This window comes from Schistocerca serialis, chromosome 3 (genome assembly GCF_023864345.2).
Source record: "Schistocerca serialis cubense isolate TAMUIC-IGC-003099 chromosome 3, iqSchSeri2.2, whole genome shotgun sequence".
In the NCBI taxonomy this organism is placed as follows: Eukaryota; Metazoa; Arthropoda; class Insecta; order Orthoptera; family Acrididae; genus Schistocerca; species Schistocerca serialis.
Window position 1 is genome coordinate 238980390 of NC_064640.1, and position 10042 is coordinate 238990431.

Genomic DNA, 10042 nt, shown 5'->3' on the forward strand with positions numbered 1-10042 from the left:
CCCTACCCTCCATCTCTACACCCTACATCTCCTTTCCCAAGGTGGCTTCCGTCAACTCCCCCTCCCGGATGATGCCCTCTCTCCCTCCATTTATCCCTCCTATCAACTCTGATCCTCACTCCCCCTCCTTTCCTCTGTCCTTTCCCTGGGCTCCCTCTCCCCCCCCCCCCCTTCCGTCCTGTTTTCTCCCCACTAAACCTCTCCCAACCTCCCTTCTCTCCCCCCAAGTCCTTTTGTATTCCCCTCCTCTGCCTACCCAACTCCCTGTCGCTTCTGCCCCCCACCCCTCTTATGGGTCCTCCTCCTCCATCAGCTCCTATCCCGGTTCTCCTCTTCGCTTTTTCTCTCCTTTCCCCCCTTTTTTTGTTTTCCCATCATCTGTCCAGTTTCCCCCCACCTGCTCTCGGCTGTGGTGTGTCGCATTTGCCAACTTTTTCGTGCAGTGTCCCAGTGACTATTCAGTGTTGTTCATCTTTCTCGTGTTGCGAACGGACACCATGCTGTCGCTAGGTGTGCATTTTATGTCTTTTGCGAACAGAATCCAGACTGTCGCCCTGTTTTTTTAATTGTCTGTCTATTGTTTTACCTGTCTGATTTTATTTTATTAGCTACATCGTCCCTCTGTTCTTTGTTTTAAGTTCCACGATTTCTTTTCGCCATGTTACTCTTTAAGTCTCCGATTTTATCGCCTGTTTTTATTATTTATTCTCTTCGTATTTCTCATAAAGTCTTTAGGCTGAAGAGCGGCATGCAAAGCTGCTGCCAGCCCGCCCCCCTTCGGGGGGAATTGAAATTCAATAAAGAAGAAAGAAAGAAGACGACCATTTAGAAGAATTTCGAGCCCGGAAGATCAGACATTTACGTCGTTATCAAAAATTTTAGAGGTACATTTGTGTGATGTATCTTAAAGTGTAACACGCGCAAAAAAGATAAACATTATATGTGGAAGCTTAGCTTCTCTTCCAGCTTATTAATCTTCGAGACCAATATTATATGTGAATGCTATGTATATTAATTTAAACCATTAACTTTTCTTATTTGTGTGTTCGCGCTACTTAAGAGTGATCTTGCTATTGTCTGACTACATCACGTGTCCTATGGTTTCATCAGCTGGCGAGATCACGTGACGTGAGCTATGACTGGTTTACAAAAGTGCATCACAATCTCGATTTCAACATCTAGACTCTAGAGGGTTGCATTCCCTCCTTCGAAGGCACAAGATTCCAGAGCCTGGGCTACCCTCAGGATGTGATCTACGTCTTCGAAGTGCTAGTTCTGTTGCTGTTACGTTTGCTGTCTGTCCGTCTGCCGCCGCCTGCTGCTGCTGTTGCCGTCTGTCCACCCGCCTGCCTGCCTGCCTGCTCACCACCGTTCGAGGCTCGCAGCCGCCTGCTGTCCGTCTGTCGCCGTTCGTCCACTATGAGCACTCCCACCTCCACTGTCATCTACACCTCCCCCTCCTCCTCTTCCACAGTCACTTCCTGGAGTGCCGCCCCTGGCCTCCCTCCTTACACCTCACCTCCCCTTCCCCCACTTACCCATTCCCCTATCTCCTCCCCTCCTGTGTACCCCCACATCTGCACCCTTCCTCCAGACCCTCAACAGCTCCCACTACTGCCCCCGCCCTCACATACGCCTCTGTTACTGCCTCTGCTACCACCCCTCAGGTGGTCGGCTTCCCCTCTCTGCCCCCCGTCACTTCATCATCTGCATCCCCCGCACGCATCACGTCACGCCGAGCCACCGTCGCCAACACTGAACCGGCTGCTTCTCCCGGCACCTCCACTACACCACCTCCCACCTGCCACCTCCCTCTTCTCCCTGTCCCTCTCCCCTCCTCCAAGCCAAGAGTCTCCAAAAAAACCCAAAAGCCCATAATTACCGACTCTGCTCCCACCACTTCCCACAAAATGTCACGACCTCCTCCCCCTCCTCCTGTCGTCACCATGGATGCCACCTTCCTCTAGCCACCCATGCCCCAGCCCCTTTGTATTATCAAATCCCTATCCTAAGTTCCTCGATGCCCTTATCCTCACCATGGAGATACGAAAGTATTTACCTGGTGCTCTAATCTCCCAGCTTATTCCCCATAGGGACTCAGTCTTTATCAAGTCCCCATCACCCTCCTTTCACATGGACCTCCTCCGTAAACTCCCACGTGTTATGAAACTTCCTGGCAGATTAAAACTGTGTGCCAGACCGAGACTCGAACTCGGGACCTTTGCCTTTCACGGGCAAGTGCTCTACCGACTGAGCTACCCAAGCACGACTCACGCCCCGTCCTCACAGCTTTACTTCCGCCAGTACCTCGCCTCCTACCTTCCAAACTTTACAGAAGCTCTCCTGCAAACCTTGCAGAACTAGCACTCCTGAAAGAAAGGATATTGCGGAGACATGGCTTAGCCACAGCCTGGGGGATGTTTCCAGAATGAGATTTTCACTCTGCAGCGGAGTGTGCACTGATATGAAACTTCCTGGCAGATTAAAACTGTGTGCCGGGCCAAGACTCGAACTCGGGATCTTTGCCTTTCGCGGGCAAGTGCTCTACCAACTAAGCTACCCAAGCAAGACTTACACCCTGTCCTCACAGCTTCTATAAAGTTTGGAAGGTAGGAGATGAGATACTGGCGGAAGTAAAGCCCATAGCGTATTTTCCTCCTTCCCTCCCTGAGTCCCTGCACCCCCTCCTTGGCTGTTTTCCTCTCCCGTCCCTTCCCTTCCCAGCCCTCCTTCATCGCTCCCCCCACCTCATCCCCCTTTCTTTCTTCTCCTGCTCGCCACCTTCCCCTTCTTCTCATTTCCCTTGTCCCCCCCTCCCATGCAGATCCTCCCAGGTTTTTATTCGGTATCAGTGTGCTACATTAGTGTTGTGTTTTGGTACCATTCTACTGTGTCATCTAGTGATGTGGGTTTTAACTGTGTGCTCGACCTGTTTATTGTCCATGCAGTTCCTTGCTACGCCGTCCATCATGTGGCTGTTTTACACATTCTACGGACTTTTATGCTCTGACCTACTTTGCCTGGTGCCTTTTCATGTAGAGTGTAGTTTTTTTTTTTAGTAACATACTTTTTTAGATTTTTATCTCCAATTTACAGTCACCGCTTTGTATGTCTTGTTTGCTTCTGTTCCACCTTTTCTGCTTCTATATTCCGCCATGTTATCTCCTTTATATTGTTTTTAAATGTCTTCCTGCCTATTTATGTCTCTTGGCTGAAGAGCAGCGCTTATGATGCTGCCAGCCTGCCCCTGATGGGGAATGGAAATGACAATAAAGGAAAAAAAAATTGATTTCAATGCTTTGGTGGAATTCAAATTTGTACCTTCATAATATAGAAATATGGAGCGTACATGTTGCTGCACATCAAAGGTCTTTCAAAACGTGTTTTTCCCCCCTGAGTTTCGTTTGCTGAAGTGCTGGGAAATTCTATGTCGGTATATAAAACCATAAACATTCAAAGAATTGATGAGTTTTTCAGTGCTGAGGAAGAGTATACTGTCACTTAACATGGAAAAAGTGTATTTTCACCCAGGAGAAAGTGTATTTTTAACTGAGAAATCTGGGAAAGGTTCGGGAATTTTTTTTCCTTCTCCATGTATACACTCTATTTATGCAGAAAAATCAAAAGATGACCACTATCTGTTTAGATAGCAAAGAAATTCATCAACATTATAGAAACTTTAACCTAATAGTAGCCTCTTTAATTCTTTTTTAAAAATATGTAAGTCTTGTATGCTTTTTATTTCTTTTGGAAAGGCATTGAACATTATTTTGGGCAGATACATCACACTATTTTGGTACACAGCTTTTGAATGTATGTTCTATGGAAATCATGCCTGTTTCTGGTTTGATAGTCATGTACTTCACTGTTTGGAGAAGAGAATTCTTGATTTGACTTCAGGAAACATACTGATTCATAAATGAATAAACTAGGGAGGGTCAAAATTTTCTACTCCTTAAAGAGTCCTCTACATGGGTCTCTGTAGACAACACCCTTCAGAATACGAATAGGTTTCTTTTAAGGCTTAAAACAACTTTTTCTGAAACATATATTCCCCCAAAATATAATACCATATCTTAGATTACTATGTATGTAAGAGTAGTAGGCACATAGTACTGTTTCAAAATTGCAGTTTTCTTTAAGTTTTCTTAATAAATAACAGTTTTTACATTATCTGACCTGTCTTTGTCCAGATATACCTGAATATTTCTTGTAGGTAAAACACCTGTTGGTGAACAACTGTGACTACAGATAATACTTGAAACTGCAATTAAATGGAGTAAGAAATCAATGAACTAAAATTTTTCCTCACGGTTATCTGGTGACTACCATCACCTGCAAAAGAAATCGTTTCTGTAACAAAATATAATTTTATACTTTGCTTAAGTGCATGATCAAACTGTTTCCCATTGACATCAAGCTATAATGCAGTTTATGATCAAACTGTTTCCCATTGACATCAAGGCATAATGCAGTTAACATGTCAAGAGAGAGATGAACAGATGAGATATCAGTGCATGATATGGTGGTGGATGGTGAGGTGGTTCATTGAAAAATATCATTTGGTGCAGTTGGGTCTTCATAGTAAAATGCATCATTCAGTGCTCTCCACAGAGGAGACTGAGAGGAGTCAACTGTGCTGACCTGACAGGCCTTTTAGTACAACACTCCATAATTTCCTTTCAAATCATATACACTGTAGTTCTTCTGGTGGTATCTCATGTAGAACAATGGGTAGAATGTTTGTAGGAAAATGATGCATATATATTTCCATGTAATATGCCTCAGATGAAGTAAGGCCAGACAATTAAATTTCATACAATGTCATGCCATATGTTTACACTCCTTGTCTATTACTGTTGTACCTGATGAAATCAGCATGGATTTTCTGATGCCAATAGTGAATGTTATGTAAATTTACATTACAGTGGTTAGAAAGTATTGTTTTATTGGCAAAGAGCACATGTTTCAAAAATCGTGTATCATCTTTCACACATTGTAACACAAACTGACACAATTCTATATGCTCAAAATCACTTTCTCTCAGTGCCTGATGAAATGAGAGATGAAAATGGTGAAATGATTGTTGATGAACAATGTGAATGACACTTATCTGGCTAATACCACTTTTCTTGGTGATACATCTTATACCACCATGTGTATTGATAAGTGTCATAGCCAGAACAGTGTCTTCATATGGTCTGTTAGTTGCAGTCTTCTCCCTTGTTGTCTGACATTCAAGCTGCCTGTTTGCACTAGTGTCCTAATAATTTCTATAAGTGCCTGGAGTATTGTACACTTAATTGCAGGATAGTGATCCCAGCACTGCCATACGGTTCTAATGGCATTTCTTAAGAATGTATAGTGTACATAGTGTATATAGTTTTCCTCATTGGCATACATGTCTCTGTGCAAAGAATGTTGAGTCAGGAATGATCTATTGATAGATGTCACATTTCTTGCTAGTTATGTAGTGCATACAAGTAATTTGTTGAAAGGTTTGGTATGACAGAAACTGGCATGAGAGCCCCTTTGGCATTTTTTACACCACAACAACCAATTATAGCCACCTTGCCTTTCAGTTTTAGCCCATTTTTTAGATATTAACTACATGAGGAAAGAGTTGTATTCATTGTCATAGCTTATGTTGATGGCTCTGTACTACTTATAGAGAGAAATAACAACAATAAAATGGAGGTAAGAGCATGGATGGTGATAGACACCTTGGGACTGTGGTGCTCTAAGACAAAACTGTCATATACATCACTCAAATCTAACTTTATATGACTAAGTGATGAACTGAAGTATAATGCAGCCAACAGATATGCATCAGTTTATTTCAGTGAGCACAATAACTTTGGGGCTCGTATTGACTGTGAGCACACAAGTATTAACAGTTCTAAATAAACTTACAACTACTGGTTAGTAAAAAATCACTTGGCTCCAGGTCTGACCAAATTATACCATAATAGTAAACAGTCATCAGTAGTAGGCTACATATCCTGTATTTAGGTGTATAGGGTGATGGTTGAGCCATCATCAAGAGAGTTAAGATAAATGTACTGTTGTAATGTACTGGGGAGTGCACAATCTCTTAAAATAATTTTTTATTGGCAATAGTCAGTTTATGTCTTCTAGACTTGGTAATTACAAAATAAGCAGCCAACTATTGGCTAAAGGAAGCCTGTTCTAAGAGGGTGGAGTAGGGGAGGAGGGGACAGAGAATATACATTGGTAGAAGACTTAAGACATTGGAAGAAGGGCCTAAATAGCTCTTCCAGATATTAAAGAAAGGCAGAAATTAAAATATTTTCATCTGACCAATGACCCCATACATCTCCTCAGAGGACTTAACCTATATCCTGGGTATTTATGCAATCTATGAAGGATGGTGAAACAGGTGAGATCAAATGTCACTGTTGGCATGGGACAGGTACTACAGAGTGTGGCATATTTGAGTATTACTCAAATGCATAAGCACTCTTAGAACATGAGACGTATATGCAGTTTTAAGAAATGAAATGTTTGTAAAATTTAAAAAATTGACAGACAAGTTTGTAAAATGCTAGGATACACTTCACAATAAGTTAGAAACCTGCTCATCTAAGCCAGTATGGGAGAAATCATGAAGAAAAGATCACACCTCACTGTGGAGGCAAGTGAAGGGATGCAGTGCCACAAAGAGGAGGAAACAATAAATACCCAATAACACACTCAATACAACCCATGACAAACTGGGACAGGTTACCATGTTTAGGACTGGTTTGTCCACTTGCCACCTGACATATGAGTGCAGATCAGAACTCTAGTAACAACATACACAAGTGATATATGGTTGAACCATAGCAGGCACCCCACTTTACAGAAATACAGGGTAAGTTTGGCAGCCAAAGAATTTGTACTGTAGCTGGATGCTTTTCAACTGTCTCAAAAAACATTTCAGATTTTAAATGTGCTATTTAAATTTTCTCTATGAAGTCAGTGAACACTATAGTTGTAGGGTAATTGGTTGTCTGTGTGGGGTTGGTAAAACAAAGATTTGATTGGCAGTGATAACTGATATTGGGAACATCCCTGTCCTCACAGAGGAAACATTTAGTAATTAGATCTTGTTCAATGAAGCTAAGTAATGAAATTAAATAAATTCTTATTGTTTTATAATGTAATACAAGACCAAACAACACAGAATAGAATGTGAACACCAATAACATGATCAAAGTTGTAATCAAATAAGTTGTTCATTATTTTTTTAAACTAATACACATTCACCCACTTATCACCATGTTTATTTCTTTTTTTGTTGTTGTTGATTTCATGAAGTTGTGATAAAAACTCTTCTACTTAGAATGAGTCTGTTCATTGTCTTTATTAACTGGGGTAGAGGCACTGAAAAACTTACACCTTGTTTTCAATTTGAAGAATGATAGTAGTGGTGGTAGTTGTTCCATTAGGGCATTCAATGGAATGGTCGTCAGTGACCTGGCTGAGTATAAACATGTGCATTTGGTTAGTTTCTCCACATGTTCCATGCACACATATTAGAATTTTTCTTCTATAAAAGAGCTATGATACCACCAGCTGCATTGGTCATTACTCAGGTTTTGAACAACCTTTCCTTTCATCACTGGAAGGTCTGCAGTTGTAGGTATGTGACACAAATGAAGAAGATCAGTTCAAATAGTTGCAATGCAAAACAGATTTACCCATATTAGCAACTTTGGGGACACCTGGCAATGTCAATACTTATGAGGATAAGGAAAGCTACTACTCAGCGCAAATCTATATTGAGAGCTGATCTCCCAGTCCCCACCTACACCATATTGTCTGTCTTGCTGATGTCAGATGTTATGGTCATTCCACAGCATCCGTGTTCATCACTGGGGCACTAACAGTCTAAGGAAAAGTGATAATGGACAATTATCTGGAGTTATCCTCCCATTCACCTTTATAAAAGGGCAAAAGATGGTAAAACCATTAAGTCAGAATATGAATGTACAAGGGGCAGTCTAAGTTTTAATTATCATCCCAAAAAAAAAAAAAAAAAATAAAATAAAAAAAAAATAAAAAAAAAATAAAATTACGGAATTATTTTTTGTTTATTTTGCAGGTACTTGTGAGCAGTCCTGTTATACATCCTTGCACAACAGTATCATAGCATGCCACTAGAAGGGCCCAGTCAAAATAGTGCAGCCCACTGATAAAGAGGAGTATTGTGTGGAAATTCAATTTCAGCAACAGCAAAAATGTTAGAACAATGTCAGGCCAATCCAGAGGACCTTTTTAACTGTCTGGATTGGTGTTTCAAGGCTGTAACATTTCTGCTGTTGTTGAAAATGAACTGCCATATGATACTCCACTTTGTCAGTGGGCTGCACCATTTCATTTTTCCTCTTCTGGCAGTAGGCTACAGTAGGACCACTGTTGTTCTCTATACACATAAATAATTTGGCAGACAGGGTGGGCGGCAGTCTGTGGTTTTTTGCTGATGATGCCATGGTGTATGTTAATGTGTTGAAGTTGAGTGACTGTAGGAAGATACAAGACAACTTAGACAAAATTTCCAGTTGGTGTGATGAGTGGCAGCTAGCCCTACATGTGGAAAAATGTAAGTAAGTGCAGGTGAGTAGGAATAACAAACCTGTAATGTTCGGATACAGTATTACTAGTGTCCAACTTGACACAGTCCAGTCATTTAAGTATCTGGGTGCAATGTTGCAAAGCAATATGAGGAGGAACAAACATGTGAAAAACTGTGGCAGGGAAAGCAAATGGTTGACTTCAGTTTACTGGGAGAATTTTAGGAAAGAGTGGTTCACCTGTAAAGGAGACCACATATAAGACACTGGTGTGACCTATTCTTGAGTACTGCTCGAGTGTTTGGGATCCATACCAGGTCAGATTAAAGGAAGACATCAAAGCAGTTCAGAGGAAGGCTGCTAGATTTGTTACTGGTAGGATCGAACAAATCCTAAGTGTTATAGAGATGCTTTGGGAACTCAAAAAGTAATCCCTGGAGGGAATGTGGCATTCTTTTCAGGAAACACTATTGAGAAAATATAGAGAACCAGCAAATTAAGCTGACTGCTGAACGATTCTGCTGCTGCCAACATACATTGTGCATAAGGACCGTGAAGATAAGTAAACGAGAAATTAGGGCTCATTTGGAGGCGTACAGATAGTTGTTTTTCCCTTGCACTATTTGCAAGTGGAACAGAAGGGGAAATGACAAGAAGTGGTACAGAGTACCCTCTGCCAAGCACCTTATGGTGGCTTGCACAGTATCTATGTAGATGTAGATGTGGCAGGTTGCTCAAAAAGATCAGACTTGTTTCCACTTCCAGTACACCAAAATGTCCTAGTAATTTAAAGGCAGGTTCAGATGACACTCTAAATGACACAACATTTAAAATATTCATGGCATTATTATGAGAATGGTTGATTACTCAGTTATTTAATTAGATTGTTTGTCAATATATCTGAATATAAAACAGATGAGTATGCACACATGGCCTCTTTGTTTAATACAGCAAACATAGTTTGGTATAAAATCTCACTTGATAACATAATCATTAACTGAATAGAAGTACTAATTCTTTTTTAAAAAGGCAGCAGTTCCAAAAACCACCCTTTTAACTCTTTTAACACTTTAGGGATGGGGGCAGACACTTAAGAAAATTGTAAAATATATGCTACACTTGTCTTGTTGTTACCTAAACGAGAAGGGAGGGAATCTGTCTTGTTGGGAGATAAAACATCTGGTTAAAATATGTGGTATAACAATTTTTATATACTGTTAGCAGCTCTTTGGTTTGTGGTTAGCATTACTGACTTAATCATGAGGTGTCGTGTTCGATTCCTGGCTGGGCCAGGGATTTTCTCCATTCAGAAATCTCTCTCTCTCTCTCTCTCTCTCTCTCTCTCTCTCTCTCTCTGTGTGTGTGTGTGTGTGTGTGTGTGTGTGTGTGTGTGTGTGTGTGTCCGCACAGCTCAGATTGGATCTTCCAATCAGTAAGGCCATATGCAAATTTCTTTCTTTCTTTAA